At 42.8% G+C, this 18180-nt stretch overlaps 2 long non-coding RNA genes across 2 annotated transcripts; both read right to left on the bottom strand.

Annotated features, from left to right (window-relative positions):
- Nucleotides 1-2029: 2029 nt before the first annotated feature.
- Nucleotides 2030-11290, bottom strand: LOC123332605. The gene is made up of 2 exons (XR_006549464.1): nucleotides 10208-11290; nucleotides 2030-2369 (listed from the first exon to the last, which is right to left on the bottom strand). It is a non-coding gene; the product is annotated as an uncharacterized LOC123332605 (long non-coding RNA).
- LOC123332606 lies at nucleotides 3173-4755 on the bottom strand. The gene is made up of 2 exons (XR_006549465.2): nucleotides 4599-4755; nucleotides 3173-3321 (listed from the first exon to the last, which is right to left on the bottom strand). It is a non-coding gene; the product is annotated as an uncharacterized LOC123332606 (long non-coding RNA).
- Nucleotides 11291-18180: the final 6890 nt, after the last annotated feature.

Below are 18180 nucleotides of genomic sequence, written 5' to 3'. Positions count from 1 at the left end.
CTTGATTAAAACCGTGGAGTGGACAGCTCCAAACTCTCCCCATTTCCAGGAAAAAAAAAAAAAAAGCAGAAACTGTAAGAATCAACTGTCATGATTCCAGCAAACAAAGTTTTGCAGCAACCATGCGAATGCTGAATCAAAAGAAGGCAACTTAGAAATAGGAAAGTTTTGTGCCATTTTTACTGGCCCTGCCCACCACTTCCCTGGCTCACAGAAGGCTCCACACGTGGCCTGCATTCCTGGTCTGGGGCCCTGGGCTCCGGTTTCAGAGGGAGCAGAGCAGAGTGCCTCCACAGATGACTGTGTTTGCCTGTTCTGATCTGTCTGGCAGCTTCCTGAGGACTGACACATGCCTTCCTCTTGTTTCACCTAATTCAGAGCCCACCTGGGGCAGAGGCTTGATGGTATCACTTAAAATTATTGTGTGGAAGAGGATAATTCACAGCCATCAGGAATAAAAGGTAACAGCTGAGACATCCATAGACCACAGATGCCTGGGGGAAAGTCAGGAGAAGAGTTCCCTTCAGAAATGAGGGCAGTCACAGGCATCTAAGTATCCTGGGGTAATTTAGAAAGCCACAGAACTCCCAGGACACCAGGACAGGATGCCTGCTCAGAAAAGGTCTGAGAAGACCCCAAGCTGCTTTCCAGGTTCAGTACAAGAGGAAAGACAAGGTTGTAAATGGCCAGGCTAAGTGTCAAAGTATTAGTGGCTCAGTCATGTCCGATTCTGTGCAACTCCATGGACTGTAGCCCACCAGGCTCTTCTGTCCATGAAATTCTCCAGGCAAGCATACTTAAATGTGTTGCCAAGATCCAGGGGATCTTCCCTACCCAGGGACTGAACCCAAGTCTCTTGTGTCTCCTGCATTGCAGGCAGACTCTTTACCATCTAAGCCACCAATCCCCAGGACAGCCAATCCATACAGAGTGGGTGGGGCAGTATTTCTGTTCATGTGCTTTGTTTTGCTTTGTTTTCTGCTCTTGGTATTGAAGGAACTTTTTGTCTTAACGCTTAATACCAGTTGAACAAAAGGTCAGCTTTCAGCCATCAAGGAGAGTAAAACCTAAGGCAGGGAGAGAATTTGATTGACAAAGATACCACAGTATAATATTCTAATGTCCAATTTTCAACAACAACACAAAACCACAAAGCATAAAATGAAACAAGAAGATATGATAAGTGCAAAGAAAAAAAAATAAATTGACTGAAATGAAATAGCTCTTGAGGAAGCCCAGACATTAGAATACAGTAAGTCCCCTACATATGAATGAGTTCCTTTCCAAAAGCTTGTTTGTAAGTCCAATTTGTTTGAGTCCAACAGAGTTAGCTGAGGTACCCAACCAACCAATGGGCTATATAGTATTGTTCTGTAATAGGTTTATAATGCTTTTCATACAAGCAGTACAGAAAAAAAAATAAGCATTTTAAATCTTATAGTACAGTTCAATTCAGTCACTCAGTCACTTCTGATTCTTTGCAACCTCATGGACTGCAGCACGCCAGGCCTCCCTGTCCATCACCAGAGCTTACTCAAACGCATGTCCATTGAGTCGGTGATGCCATCCAACCATTTCATCCTCTGTCGTCCCTTCTCCTCCCACCTTCAATCTTTCCCAGCATCAGGGTCTTTTCCAATGAGTCAGTTCTTCACATCAGGTGGCCAAAGTATTGAAATTTCAAAGTGTTGAAGTTTCAGCCTCAACATCAGTCCTTCCAATGTATATTCAGGACTGATTTCCTTTAGGATGGACTGGTTGGATCTTCTTGCAGTCCCAGGGACTTTCAAGAGTTTTCTCCAACATCACAGTTCAAAAGCATCAATTATTTGGTGCTCAGCTTTCTTTATGATCCAACTCTCACATCCATACATGACTACAGGAAAAACCATAGCTTTGACTAGATGGACAATTGTTTTCAAAGTAATGTCTCTGGTTTTCAATATGCTGTCTAGGTTGATCATAGCTTTTCTTCCAAGGAGCAAGCGTCTTTAATTTCATGACTGGAGTCACCATCTGCAGTGATTTTGGAGCCCAGAAAAATAAAGTCTGTCACTGTTTCCATTGTTTCCTCATCTTATAGTACAGCACCTTGAAAAGTACTGTAGAGCACACAGTACGACAGCTGGTGTGCAGGGCTGGCACCCAGTGAACAGGCATGAACAGTTACTGACTGGAGAGGGAGGGGTGGTGGGAGATGAAAGAGTGAAGGGTTGTCAGCAATAGGAGATGGAGGGCCTGACATTGATGGAATGCATGTCTGCATCTTCAAAAGGCTGCAACTTGAAGTTTCACATAGAGGGGACTTCCTGTGCTAGACGAAGACTTTAAAGCAACTCTTTCAAATACTTTCAAAAAGCTAAATAAAACTATAAGCAAAGAAGTATAGGAAACAAGAAAAAAAAGGTGGGTGAGGAAAACAGAATGTCAATAAAGAGGTAAAAGCTATAAAAAAGAAAACCAAGTAGAAATTCTAAAACTGCAAAGTAAATGGAAAATTCATAAGAAAGATTCAACAGCAGATTTCATTGGGTAGAAGAGAATCAGTGACCATAAAGATAAGGCAACTGAAATTATCACCTGTGAGCAGCAGAAGGAAGAAAGAATGAAGAAAGGTGAACAGAGCCTAAGGGGCCTTCGGGTGGCCATCAGGCGGACCAGCATATATGAGCCCCAGCAGGACACTGATCTTCAATTATACAAATAGATTATTTCTCATAATAAACCATGAGGCAAGAAGGCAGTGAATGATGTGATTAAAGTGCTAGAAAAAACAAACAAACCTGTCAACCAAGAATTTCAAATAAAAATCTACCTTTCCAAAATGGGAAAGAGAACTCCCCTGGTTTTCCAGTGGTGAGGCATCCATGCTTCCACTGCAGGGAGCAGGGCTTCAATCCCTGCTCAAGGAACCGAGACCTTGTGTGCCACACATGGCCTGTATATATATATATATATATATATATATATATATATATATATATAGAGAGAGAGAGAGAGAGAGAGAGAGAGAGAGAGAGAGAGAGAGGAAATTGTGACATTCACAAACAAGTAAAAGCTCGAGGGAGTTTAGAGCAACCCTCCAGGAGGTGCTGACGGGGGTCTCCAAGTGGAAATGAAAGAACTCCAGACAGTGAACACAAGCAGTATGAGCAAACACCACCATTAAAGGTAACTACAAAGTTAAATGTAAAAGTTAATATTATAGAACTCTTGGTTTATATTTATTATTTTCCATATAATGTAAAAGGCAAATGTGTAAAACAGCATTTATATTGTTCCTATCTATGTTAACGGGTCCACAATGCAGACAGCTGCAATCTGTGAAAATAATAATATAAAAGGTGAGGGACAGAGATGTATAGAACAATGTCTATATAACTTTGACATTTGTCTTTATTCACACTAGAATGCCAAAATGTGACATCAACTGTAATCCCCAACCACTAGCAAAATAATAACAACAAAAGACAGAAAAGGAAAGAAAAAGAGAATCAAAATGGTATAATACACACACCAACTATGGACAAGGAAATGCAATAATGGAAGATTGACGAATAATAACAATAGTATAAAGAAAGAGAGAGATAAGACATACAGGAAAAATGTTGTTAAATCATAGAAATAAACCTTCCCTATCAATTATTACTTTAAATGTAAATAGACTCCCCAACTAAGGGAGTGCAAGTCGTTCAGTCGTGTCCAACTCTTTGCCACCCCATAGTCTAAACAGTCCATGAATTCTCCAGGCCAGAATACTGGAGTAGGTAGCCTTTCCCTTCTCCAGGAGATCTTCCCAATCCAGGAATCAAACCCAGATCTCCTGCATTGCAAGCAGATTCTTCACCAGCTGAGCCACAAAGGAAGCCCAAGAATACTGGAGTGGGTAGCCTGTCTCTTCTCCAGTGATCTTCCTAACCTAGGAATTGAACCAGGGTCTCCTGCATTGCAGGCGGATTCTTTACCAGCTGAACTATCAGGGAAGCCCCAACTAAGGGAGAGATGGGCAGAATGGAAAAAAAAAAACAAAAAAAACAAAAAAAAACACTATTTATCTATATGCTGTCTACAAGAGACTGCCTTTAGATACAAGGACATAACACGGTTAACAATTAAAGGATAGTAAAAGATATTTCAAATAATAACCCAGAGGATGATCATATTATCAGAAAAAATAGGTTGCCTAAAAACACAAGCAGAGTTTCAAGAGATGAAGTACATTATATAAAAGTTTGTTACATCATGAACATGCAATAATTATAAAATCACATGCCTAACAAGAGTCCCAACATATATGAAGCAGAATTCTGACAGAACTGAAGAGAGAAAGAGACAGTTCTACAATAATAGTCAGATACATCAGCGTTCCACTCTGAGTGTAGACGGAACCACCTCACAGAAGATCAGTGGGGAAACAGGTCTGGAACCATGCCCACTGCTCGCCAATTAGACTTAACAGATGATCAGACCTACTCAACTAACAACAGGAGAAGGCACATCCTTCTTAGCTCAGCATTTGCCAGAAGAAGCAATGGGTTAGGTCACAAAACATGTCTTCCTGAATTAAAAAAGAAGAAGATTGATGTCATACAAAGTACCTTTTCCAATCACTTTGGAGTGAAACTAGAAGTCAGTACATGCTAAGTCGCTGTTGTGTCTGACTCTTTGAGACCCCATGGACTGTAGCCCGCTAGGCTCCTTAGTCCATGGGATTACCCAGGCAAGAATATTGGAGAGGGTTGCCATTTTCTCCTCCAGGGGATCTTTCTGACCCAGGGATTGAACCTGCATCTCTTACGTCTCCTGTAGTAGGCAGGTAGAAGGAAAACTGGAAAATCCATAAATATTTGGAAATTCACACACAAACAAGCAATGGGTCAAACAAGAAAAAAAAAAAAAGTGAAATCAGAAAATACAAGGAAAATTAGAAAATACATTGAGGTGAAAAAAGCAAAAATACAAGCTTGTGATTCAGTGTAAACAATGCTCAGATATGTAAATAGTCAATAAGCACATGAAAGACAGTCAGCATTATTCCTCCCCAGGGAAATAATTTTGTAAATCAAAGGGAGGATAAGACACCTCTTGTTACTTATTAAGGTGGCAGTAGCCAAAAACATTGAAAAGTGACTAGCTATTTATGAGGCTCTGGAGGAACTGGAATCTTGCACATTGCTGGTGGGGATGTAAAATGTGCTGTAGCAGTTGGGACAGTTCAGTTGTTCCTCAAAACTTAAGCAGACCAGAGGAGAACGGGCGATAGGGGACGAGATGTTTTGATGGCATCATCCACTCAGCGGAGGAGTCTGAGCAAACTCGCGGAGATAGTGAAGGACAGAGGAGCCTGGCATGCTGCAATCCCTGGGGTCGCAAAGAGTTGGACATGACTGAATGTCTGAACAATGAATGAGATTGTTGAATGAATGAACATGAATCAGATTTCACTACTAGATATATTCTCAAAGGAATCGAAAGCAGGACTGATTTTTTTCAGATGAAGAAAATTAATTTGAAACGGGTATCTTTGTTAGAAGACAGTGAATTCATACATACACACACCACACACATACACACACACCCACACCCAACACAGAAAAGACTATATTCCAGAAACCCTGATTATATAAAGGTAGGCAAGATTATATAAGGGATACATTTCTTTAGTAATGGCAGATAACTGACAAATCCATCTGATTTTAGATGAATGGAGATTAATTTTTCTTGTAACAGCATTGCCAACTATTTACTGGGTCATAAACACCCACCAGTCTGTTCTTGCCAAAGAAAATACACAATAAACAAGATATATGCCCTTAAAACAAACAAAGCATCAGTGACAACAAATTGCTTCCCTTATCTCATGGTTCATTTGAGATGATCATTCCCTAATTATCAACCAATTCTTAGGTTTATAATTCTTTTTACTCACATGCAAAAAAAAGAAGAAAAATGAACTGAAAGCAGGGACCTGAAGAGATGTTTGTACAGCTGCGTTCATGGCACCATTATTCACAACAGCCAAGAGGTGGAAGTAAGCCAAGTGTCCATAGACGGATGAATAGGCAAGCAAAGTGTGCTCTACACACAGAATGGGGTGTTATTCAGCCATAAAAAGATGAAGGTCTGAAAAATGCTACCACGTGGATGAATCTTTGAAACATTACACTAAGTGAAATAAACTGGGCACAAAAAGACAAATATTGTATGATTCCACATAGGTGAGTTACCTAGACTAGGCAAATTCATAGAGACAGAAAGCAGACTGAAGTAAAGCCTATGCTGGCCTGTGGAATAACAGACGACATGCACAACTGGAAAAGAAATGTCCTGACCAGCCCCACACGCAGACGTCATTATCCACCCCATTTCTCATGTGCCCACTCGACTAAAATCAAAAAGGAAAAGGTCCTTCCCCACTCAGTCAGCCAAATCTCCAGATGCTCCAGAAAGTACACCTGCTTGTAGCTTACTTTCATCTCACTAAATTATAGACTCTAATCACATCAAATAATGTCCTGGGTTTAATCTACTGATGATAAAATGCACAGTTTGCCATTTAAATTTTTATATATAAATAAGATGCGTTACTGCAGCATTTTCTTACACATGCTTACACACGTACTTACGACTTTTTGTGGTTTTAAATGAACTTATTCGTGCCCTGACTCCTTAAGCATGTGGCTGAACTTCCCAAATACCTACTGAGGAATTTGCTTTGAGCTTAGTCCATAAATCCTAGGAAATTTGTCCAATACACGTACATATATTCAGCTGTACCAATTATGCAAAATGTAATTAAAACTGTGAACAGATAATTAGTGATCAAAAATGATGCTATTAGTAAAGGATTTCAGATTGATATTGGAACATATTAAATCCTTTCAGAATATGACTCAGTCATATGTGATGTAGAAGAGTTTTACACCCATTTAATCACTTTTCTGAGTAAGTTGACTGCTAAAAGCGAACTATACTCGTAGGAAGGGAGAGTCAACTGATTAAGTGCTGGGTGTGTGCAGTGGTCAGTGTGTGAGGGGGCTTGGGGATCTCTGAAGGCACATGTTCTGCTCCTGAAATTGCTCTCCTAGCATCATTGATCCCTGGGTTACTGCCCTCTCAGCTCTCCTTTCTCTGTGCAACTTCAGTATTTATTGAGAGCAGTTAAATGTCCAACCTTCTCATTTGACCTGCTGTGTGTGTGTTTCCATCCACTTCATAAATCTGGTTGGGAATACGGAGCAGGAAACGGATAAATGTTTGTGTTTAGCCACTTCCTAAAAGTATCCTCCTCCAGTAATGTTTCTGCTTAATCATGACACTCTGAACATCCTCCAGTCTCCCCTAAAATTCTTTTAGTCTAATCTCCCTGGTCCTGCTAACTCTGCTTTGAATCTCAATGATTTTCAGTTGCTTTCACTGAAAATAAAGTGTTGACAACAGACAAACAAAACCCTACCTTGAGATTCTCTGCTAGAGAGACCTGCAGAGCAAGTGGTTGGGAAAACCAGTGGGGACAACCAAAGACTATGGCAAATAAATGGCCACTAATCTTCAAAGACACACACACACAAAGGGTGAATCCCGTGTATTTAGGTTTCCTCCCAGTGCAAATGCAGGACAGCTGGTTCATCTTTGAATATATCATAAAGGAAATGTTCATGGTTCCAAATAAGGTGAAGGATGGATTTTTAAAATGCGTTCAAGTGTTTGTCAATTTTATAAAACAGTCCTCAGATCCCAGGGCTAAATGCCCCTGAGGGATAGCTGCTGCTGCTACTGCTGCTAAGTCGCTTCAGTCATGTCCGACTCTGTGCAACCCCATGGACAGAAGCCCACCAGGCTCCCCTATCCCTGGGATTCTCCAGGCAAGAACACTGGAGTGGGTTGCCATTTCCTTCTCCAATGCATGAAAGTGAAAAGTGAAAGGGAAGTCTCTCAGTCGTGTCCGACTCTTAGCGACCCCATGGACTGGAGCCTACCAGGCTCCTCCGTTCATGGGATTTTCCAGGCAAGAGTACTGGAGTGGGGTGCCATTGCCTTCTCCGAGGGATAGCTAATACCATGCAATCCTCTCCGTGGTGCACAATGCATATTAGTGTCCTGGATGCTTCAGGAGGCTGGTCAGTAGAGAGACCTTTGTTTAACCCAGCCTTGGACAAATTCACTAACCAGACATCCCTTTTCTGAACTAATACTTATTGCTATGTTTTGTCCAATATCACAGAGAGATTGGAGGCATGCTTTTTATTGTATTGAGCAGAGAATAAGATAAAAATGCCAAAGTACAGATGTTTTGACAAACCTGAATGGAAAGTGGATAAAAAGTGAAACACAGCCATCAAAGCATTTTGAAAATCTACTATTTCCTTTTCACTTGCCTTTAGTATAATATGGGCTTCCCTAATGGCTCAGATGGTAAAAGAATCCCTGTCTGCAATGCAGGAGATGTGGGTTTGATCCCTGAATCAAGAAGATCCCTTGGAGAAGGGAATGGCAACCCACTCCAGTATTCTTGCCTGGAGAATTCCATTGACAGAGGAGCCTGGCAGCCTACAGTCCAGAGGGTCACAAAGAGTCAAACACGACTGAGTAACACTTACCTCCCCTTTCATATAATATAGACAGAACATCAAGGATATCTAGGTCAGATCTAACATCATAAGAACTCTGAGAGTCCTAATGTCCGTTATGACTTATTTTCAGAAGTCAGTAGAACTAGTATATACTCTTGAAATAGTAGTTGATAAAATATTATAAAGAAATAAAGGTAAACAGAGTTCACAGCTGTGGTTTTGTTCACAGAGGAGGTGTGCGGTCTGGTGGGGCACAATCTCTAGATGATACAACCCTTGTTTCCCGAGACCATTCGGTCTCTGCCTTCACAAGCACCGAAGGGGCGTTCACCTCCCTACTGGGCACAGTCCACACTGAGCGTTTCCACTGCCAGGCACCGCCTGATGGAGGGGTCAACTGTGGTTTACAGGGAGGACAATTCAATCTCCTGGCTCTTTCTAAAACCTGCTCAGGCTCGGTTCCCAAACCACCACGTGTTTCCCGTAAATTCCAAGCAGTTGAAATCAATCTTATTATCACAGTAGTAATTGCTCACAGGTGTGTGTGTGTGTGTGTGTGTGTGTGTGTGTGTGTGTATGTGTGTGTGTGTGTGTGTGTGCGCGTGTGTCTTTTTCCTTCTGCCCGTCCAGGATCTGCAGAAATTTCCCCAAATAATCCCATGCCCCCTCACGTTCCTATTCTTCACACATCAGCTCAGCTTTCACTGGGTGTGTGAGAATAATGTGGCTTTCCTTTAATCGAACCGCGTACCTCTTAGTTTACTTTCAAATGCGGGGGTCTTTGTGTACTTGTGTTACACTTATCACGGTCTTGGGAAGAACTGCCTATTCCTGACAGATCCACTGCACTGTATATCATCTCAGGAGAGAATTCTGCTGATGGACTTACTCACTTGGGGTCACCTTCAGCAGACCGGCCGCAGGATGGATGCTATGCCTGGGGCTGAGGGATGAACCCTGCCAAGCACCTCACCAAGAACAAAACTCAAATCCTTGTCCCCCAAATAGTGAGTCAATGCCAAAGAGGAGGGCCTGTGTGTTGCGTTTGCACTCCAGAGCACAAATCCGTTTCTGAGAATAGGGTAAATGTCCATGCTGCTCCCAGGTAAGAAATCAAGTCTAAAATGCAGTGGACACTCACCAGGTTTTCAGCTTGTTCCTGGGATATCTGGGAAGGAAAGGTGGTTGTCATGCTTGGCTGAGTATCAACTGTACCTGGGAGCTTTAAAATACACTGATACCTTGGCCTCACTCTCAGAGAATCGGTTTAACTGCTGATTTAATTCAGTGGTATGTCCTTTAGGCCTCAGAATTCGTGTAACAGCTCCAGGAATTTCTCCAGAGAATGCCCACGGCAGATCCTCATGGGGATGGTGGCCACTCAGAGGTCAGCCCCCTTTTCCAGGAGGAAGCCCAGGGGTCCTCTGTGCCCCAGATACTTGGCTCAGCTGCTAATCTCAGGAAGAGGAAAGAGGAAAGCCCCGGAGAAAGTCTCGACACAAAGCCTGATGCTAATCGCCTGAACACTCCTATGCTAAGAATCTGCCCTTCAACATTCATTTTCAGAATATGACACATCTTTTCCAGTTTGGAAGCAGCAAGAAGATGGGGAATTAAATATCTGTCAGACTTACCTTGAAAAGTGGTGTCTTGCTCATCTAGCTTCTGGTCTGAAATGTAAGGAGCTTGCCAGGCATCACCTCGATTCTCACAGTAAGGCAAACGACCAAAGGAACTGAACATCAACAACCTTTTTACGATACAGCAAAGAAATAGGGTCACAGAGTACACAACCGCCGGGCAAGTTGGAAATGCAGACCCGTGGGCTCAGGCAACCATAGGGAAGTCACAGCTGCAGCCTGTTGGAATGATTAGAGCGGCGCCAGACAACTGCTGGGGACTGGACTCCTTGGAGGGGTGGAGACCCTGGGCCCACTCTTGCACGAGTTCTGCCTCCAGGAACCCCATCGTGTTCTCAAGGTGAATATGCGAGAAAAGCCTCCATGTACCCAGCAGTGGAGGGGAGCTGTGCAAAAGCCAGGTGTTATCAACCAAGGCCCCAGTGCATGGGAAACACTGAGGGCACCTGAGTTCCAGCAGCACCGGGGCAGCGTGGGGGCCGGGGCTGTCCATCCAGGCCTCTCCAGTCACCGAGGGGACCCCAGCTGGGGATGAGGCTGGGATGCCCTAAAGGAGGTCATGGTCCAGGGACACAGGCCCCATAAAAGGCGAGTCCTACCTGTAGGAGGCTGGAGTTTCCACCTCTTAACCGACACTTTCCACCTGCTCCCCTCACCTTGTCAACTTTCCCCACCTGGAGCCCTCAGCGTACTAATCAGAGTTGATTAAATTCCTCCTCTGAAGATTCCAACATCACTGTTCTTTCTTGGTCTGGTATTACTACTTGCTTTGTCTCATCAGACTGTATATTTCTCTCTCCTTTTTTTCTTTTTGTCTTTCAATGTGTTTTGTAATTCTTGGATGAAACTTACACATACTGTATTAAAGGGAAGGAACTGAATTGAACAGGCCTTCAGCACGAGGTGTTACCTGTGACTGGTGCCCGTGGGCAGCATTTACTGTTTGCTGGAGCTGCAGTTGTTGGAGGCTAGGGTTTCTGCTCGGAGAAGGCACTGGCACCCCACTCTTGTGCTCTTGCCTGACAACTCCCATGGACGGAGGAGCCTGGTGGGCTGCAGTCCATGGGGTCGCTAAGAGTCGGACACGACTGAGCAACTTCACTTTCACTTTTCACTCTCATGCATTGGAGAAGGAAATGGCAACCCACTGCAGTGTTCTTGCCTGGAGAATCCCAGGGATGGAGGAGTCTGGTGGGTGGCCGTCTGTGGGGTCGCACAGAGTCAGACACAACTGACATGACTTAGCAGCAGCAGGGTTTCTACCAGTGCCCTTTCTATAAATCTCCCTTGTGGTCCTTGATTTTACTCAGAGATACCTTTGTAAGCACAGTCTAAGCCTTGCTATTCATTTCAGCTACAAACCCATGTTATTCGGGAGCTTTACTGATGGGATAATGTGTGGAGAAAAGGGAAACATTCTGTGGTTCCATATTTAGTCTGATTTCTCTGCATCCTGACTTATTCATGTTCTCTGTTGTTTTGTGGTATGCACCGCTAGGTCTCATGGGTTCCCTTGGTGCCTGTTTCTTATTTTTGCATGAGCTGAACTAAGTGTCGGTGTCCACTCTGCACAAGGTGCAGGAAAGGCAATCAGTGCATGAGTCATAACGTTGATTAGGGCTTTTTACAAAGAATTCTTTGTGGAACACCTAATTGTCATTGTCATGGAGAAGTAACTCCCTCAGTATTTGCTATTGAAGAAACTGGCGAGGCATAGAGCAAAACCCCTTGAATAAGGCAGTGAGATCTTCAAGTTTCTGCAAATCTTCCCCCATCATACTGCTGGGCCTACAAGTCATTTCTTAGGCTTGAAGGCTGTGGTGCAAACATTAAGAGGAGGTATTTAAGAGTACCTTCTCTCCTTTCTCTGCTGCCCAAAGCTCTTCTGTAATATCACATTGCAACTCCAGAGGAGTGACACAAGCTTCTTTCGTGGCCCATCCATGTCATAAAGATGACTTTAACCAAAGATCACCTTTAAAATGTTGGTCTTACAAAATTATAATTTGAAAAGATACATGTACCCCTATGTTCATAGTAATACTATTTACAATAACCGAGACATGGAAACAACCTGTATCCATCAACAGATGAATGGATGGAGAAGATTGGGTATATATATGCAGTGGAATATTGAAAAAAGATCCATTCATAAAAATATAATGAAAGAGCAATTTGCAGCAGCATGCTGCATATGCTGCACTTATACTAATGAGGTAAGTCAGAAAGAGAAGGACAAGTCTATGACATCACTTATATCTGGAATCTAAAATATGACACAAATGAACTTATGCAGGAAACAGAAACAGACTCACAGACATAGGGAAAGACTTAACAGTTGCCAAAGTGGAGGGGAAATTGGGTGGGATGGACTGGAGTTTGGAACTAGCAGAGGCAAATTACTACATATAGGATGGATAAACAACAAGGTCCGACTGTATAGCACAGGGAACTGGTAATATATTCAATATCCTGTGATAAATAAACCACAATGAAAAGAATGTGTGTTTCTGTGTGTGTGTGTATAACCAAATCAGTTTGCTGAACAGCAGAAATTAACACAACATTGTAAATCAAGTATTCAGTTCAGTTCAGTCGCCCAGTCATGTCCAACTCTTTGCGACGCCATGAACGGCAGCACGCCAGGCCTCCCTGTCCATTGTCAACTCCCCGAGCTTCCCCAAACTCACATCCTTTGAGTCTGTGATGCCATCTAACCATCTCATCCTCTGTCATCCCCTTCTCCTCCTGCCTCCAATCTTTCCCAGCATAAGGGTCTTTTCAAAAGAGGCAGCTCTTAGCATCAGGTGGCCAAAGTATTAGAGTTTCAGTCCTTCCAATGAACACCCAGGACTGATCTCCTTTAGGATGGACTGTTTGGATGTCCTTGCAGTCCAAGGGACTCTCAAGAGTCTTCTCCAACACCACCATTCAAAAGCATCAATTCTTTGCCACTCTGCTTTCTTTATAGTCCAACTCTCACATCCATACATGACCACTGTAAAAACCTTAGCCTTGACTAGACGGACCTTTGTTGACAAAGTAATGTCTCTGCTTTTTAATATGCTGTCTAGGTTGGCCATAACTTCCCTTCCAAGGAGTAAGCGTCTTTTAATTTCAGATGGCTGCAATCACCATCTGCAGTGATTTTGGAGCCCCAAAAAATAAAGTCTGACACTGTTTCCACTGTTTTCCCATCTATTTGCCATGAAGTGATGGGACCAGATGCCATGATCTTAGTTTTCTGAATGTTGAGCTTTAAGCCAACTTTTGCACTCTCCTCTTTCACTTTCATCAAGAGGCTTTTTAGTTCTTCATTTTCTGCCATAAGGGTGGTGTCATCTGCATATCTTTGGTTATAGATATTTCTTCCGGCAATCTTGATTCCAGCTTGTGCTTCCTCCAGCCCAGCATTTCTCATGATGTACTCTGCATGTAAGTTAAATAAGCAGGGTGACAATAAACATCCTTGAAGTACTCCTTTTCCTATTTGGAACTAGTCTGTTGTTCCATGTCCAGTTCTAACTGTTGCTTCCTGACCTGCATATAGGTTTCTCAAGAGGTAGATCAGGTGGTCTGGTATTCCCATCTTTTTCAGAATTTTCCACAGTTTATTGTGATCCACACATTCAAAGGCTTTGGCATAGTCAATAAAGCAGAAATAGATTTTTCTGGAACTCTCTTGCTTTTTTGGATGATCCAGCAGATGTTGGCAATTTGATCTCTGGTTCCTCTGCCTTTTCTAAAACCAGCTTGAATATCTGGGAGTTCACAGTTCACGTATTGCTGAAGCCTGGCTTGGAGAATTTTGAGCATACTTTGCTAGCATGTGAGATCAGAGCAATTGTACAGTAGTTTGAACAATCTTTGACATTGCCTTTCTTTGGGATTGGAATGAAAACTGACCCTTTCCAGTCCTGTGGCCACTGCTGAGTTTTCCAAATGTGCTGGCATATTGAGTGCAGCACTTTCACAGCATCATCTTTCAGGATTTGAAATAGCTCAACTGGAATTCCATCACCTCCACTAGCTTTGTTCGTAGTGATACTTCCTAAGGTCCACTTGACTTTGCATTCCAGGATGTCTGGCTCTAAGTGAGGGATCACACCATCGTTATTATCTGAGTCATGAAGATCTTTTTCGTACAGTTCTTCTGTGTATTCTCGCCACCTCTTCTTAATATCTTCTGCTTCTGTTAGGTCCATACCATTTCTGTCCTTTATTGTGCCCATCTTTGCATGAAACATTCCCTTGGTATCTCTAATTTTCTTGAAGTGATCTTTAATCTTTCCCATTCTGTTGTTTTCCTCTATTTCTTTGCAGTGATCATTGTGGAAGGCTTTCTTATCTCTCCTTGCTATTCTTTGGAACTCTGTATTCACATGGGTATATCTTTTCTTTTCTCCTTTGCCTTTAGTGTCTCTTCTTTTCTCAGCTAATTGTAAGGCTTCCTCAGACAACCATTTCATAGTGAGTTTTATTGAAATACATTATAGTGTTTGGAAGTTGTGATTTACTCCCATTTTCACTAAAGATAGATGTTTTATTTCTTTCCTTTTTTCAATATTGTTTTTGTCATCTTGGAAAAAAGAGAATGAAGAACAAATACTAAAACAAAACTAATAAAAATATTTTTAACCGTTTTTCTTTTTAATCCTGTCCCTTCTTTGATATTATTGTATTCTTCTTTAACAAATTACATTATTTTGGTTAAAAGCAACCTACTGGTAAATTACTAAAGTATTTCTCTAACTAGACCATTTGTTTATATTATCTACTCCCTTCTATACTGTACACCTTGCCTGTTTAATTTTTATGAACATAGCATAGTATAAAGGTCAGGGGCTATAACATTTATTTTTCCATTCAACAAATATTCATCGAGAAGCTATTGAAATTACTTCAGAAGATAGTTGAGGATAAAAAGAAAAGACTTTATGGAACAATATAAAAATAGAGACAGACAATAAAAAGTAAACAGATATGTTACAATAGCAAAAAATGCAATGAAGTAATTTTTTAAAAAATGACAAAAGTGTTTTTCTAGGTAGGATTCTCAAAGATTTATCTAGGAAGCTGATATTTGAACAGAAAGAACAAAGTACTGAAGAATTGAGTGATATTACTATCTAGGGAGGAGCATTCTGGGCAGAGGGCAGGCAGAGTCCAACAGGCCTTAGGGAGAAGAACTGATACCTACGAGGGACAGAAAGGAAGCCCTCATGGCTGGAAGGATGGGCTGGGGTTAGAGTGACCTGGACATGGTCAGAGGGACTGTTGGGGCAGGGTCATGTAGGACCTGGGGGTCTCAGCAAGGACAGGGTACACATCCGTTAGCAGGAGTACAAGGGGTTCAACAACACTGAGACCTGGAGTTGACAAGAGGGCTCAGAAGAGCAGAGAGAACCCTCATCCGTCCATCCCACTCTCTCCTACCATTGGGTAAACTGAAGCCCAAAGAGGACAGTGTCTTTCCTAAGGTCACTGTGCCACTCTCCAGGGTTCATGCTCCATCTAAGGGTTTCATCTGCCCGGGCAGTGAGTCCCAAATACAAAGGATGAGAATTAGAAGCTCTGGCTGCTGTGTAACAAGGTCAGGGGTCCTGGTGAGCTGACCTTCTGATCTAGGATCATACAGTCTCTGCAGTGTGATGCTTGGTTTTTCCAGAGAAGTGCCTGGGCAGTGGAGAGGGGGAACCTGGGCCTGGGGGCATCAGACCTAAGGCCATATCCTCCCCCCGCCTTCTCACTAATGGGCTTCTCAGTGCAGACAAGCACGGGGAGTACTGTAGTTTCAGTTATCCTGGCGGCAGAATAGAAACCACCTTGCTTGGGAACAACAACAGGCTGGAGGGTTGTTGGGATGGTAACGTACAGCAATAATGAAGGAAACTTCACAAAAGAGGGAGGGTGGAGACGGGGAGACTAGGCAGAGCACAGTGGTCTTCTGCAATGATGAAGAATTGCCAAAGCCCAGCATTTGGTTACTTCCTGGGCCCCCAAGTAGACCTTGGCTGATCCTAAGTCCCATCAATACCACTGATGGTTCCATGTACCTATCCCATGCCCTGGGCTTTCCAGGTGGTGCGGTGGTAAAGAATCCACCTGCCAAGACAGGAGACATGGGTTCGATGCCTGGGTCGGGAAGATCCCCTGGAAAAGGAAATGGCAACCTGCTCCAGTATTCTTGCCTGGAGAATCCCATGGACAGAGGCGCTTGGAGGCTACTTTCCATGGAGTCGCAAAGAGTCATACATGCCTGAGCACATACACATCCCATGTCCTTGGCTTCCGACAAGTTGCCATTAAGATCCCTATTAGATACCCAGTAGAAATACTGGAATTCCTAGTATGGAATTTAGGAGAGAGGTCTGGATGTGAAATGTCAACCTTGAGAGTCATCAGGTTAAAGACAATATTGAAAACCTACGAATTGCCATATGCTTAAAGGGATGAGGGAGTAGACAGAGAACAAGGAACCAAGAAAAGAGCCAGGGCACCTCAATATTTGGGAACTGGCAAAATGAAGGATCTAATAGAGGATTTCAGAAAGGAGTGGGCAGTAAGATAGAAAAAAACAGGAACAGATATTGCCCCAGGAACCAATTAAAAATGTTTCAAGAAAACAAAAAATAGTAACACAACAAATGATTCCCTGGGTCAAAAGGTGAAAGGCAGAATAAAATGCCAACAAAATCAATCATTGGACTTGACAACATGTAATCTACCAGTGATTTTGGAAAAGGTAATTATGAGTAGGGGGAAGGAGGGAGAAGAGTGCGCCCCCGTGATGTTTTTTTCTATTTCTCAGTTAAATAAAAAGAAGGTCGTTAGATGGGAAAGAAAAGAGGGGTGTTGTTAGTTAGGAGACAATGTGTGAATGATTATTTCAAAGAGAATTTGACTAGAAAAAACACAGAAACACAGTAAGACTGATGCACAGAAGGGGTCTGTGGAGCTCGGTCATCATGAATATAAAGTGACAGCAGTCAGCCTAGTCGAGTATTCTTTCCCACCAGTTTTCAGGTATCTGGATGCTGCCTGAATGTGAAAAGAAAAATTAGATTTAATTGAGGGATTATGGAATAAAGATTAGAGAAGTTGAAATGCTGCTAAAAGGGAAAGGTTCATACCAGTGATAGATCATGGTATTCCAGCTAGACATGAAGCCAAATGGCAAATAAAGAAAGCACGATGCTTCAGTGGATGGACGTCTCAGTGGTATGAAGTGACAAGTCAGGATATTTGAAGAAAGGATGCGAGAGCTACGAGGTGATGGTCAGAGAAGGTCATCCTTTCTGTTGGGCTCTGGAAGGTTGCAGAGCTGTGATACAGTCGCTGAAAAGTACCTGTGGGAAGGGGTGCCCACAAGCGTGATGGGAAACAAAATCAATAGGAGTGAGAATATCAAGGAACTAAAAGGCCTGGAGTGAGACAGGCTGTCTGCACCACCACTGACGTCGCCAAGAATGCTAAGAGTTGAAGTGATAGAGGACTCGGAGCCAGATTTTAATTCATTCCATGAACAAGGGGGAGGGAAAGTGGGTGGTAAGTGACTCTGGGAAACATGGGTACCCATAGTACATTCCACTTGTACTTCAAAGGGAAAATCTGTTTACAGGGAGGAGTGGGGGCCAGTCTTCTGGAAGTGGGAGTGAAGTTTAAGGAGGAAACCTATAATATTTCCAAGATCTGGGGCACAAGGGAAGGTGCTAGAAAGGATAAAATAGATGCCCCCCAGAGAGGATGAAGGCTCAGCAGTGTCCCCCTGGGAAATGAATTTTAGAGCAAAGAAAGAGAGGCACTGGGGTATGACAGATAATGGACTTGGACTCCCAGGAGGGGCCTCAACTATAGTACTTGTCTCATCACGGAAGCTGAGATTGCGTCCCACAGACTGGTGAACCGTGGAAGATGGGGCTAGTGGAATGGTAGATGTCGATATGAGCGTCCCTGTGTAAGGATGG

This window comes from Bubalus bubalis, chromosome 1 (genome assembly GCF_019923935.1).
Source record: "Bubalus bubalis isolate 160015118507 breed Murrah chromosome 1, NDDB_SH_1, whole genome shotgun sequence".
Taxonomy (NCBI): domain Eukaryota; kingdom Metazoa; phylum Chordata; class Mammalia; order Artiodactyla; family Bovidae; genus Bubalus; species Bubalus bubalis.
The sequence above is the reverse complement of the archived record's forward strand: the minus strand, read 5'-3'. Positions and strand labels throughout refer to the sequence as shown.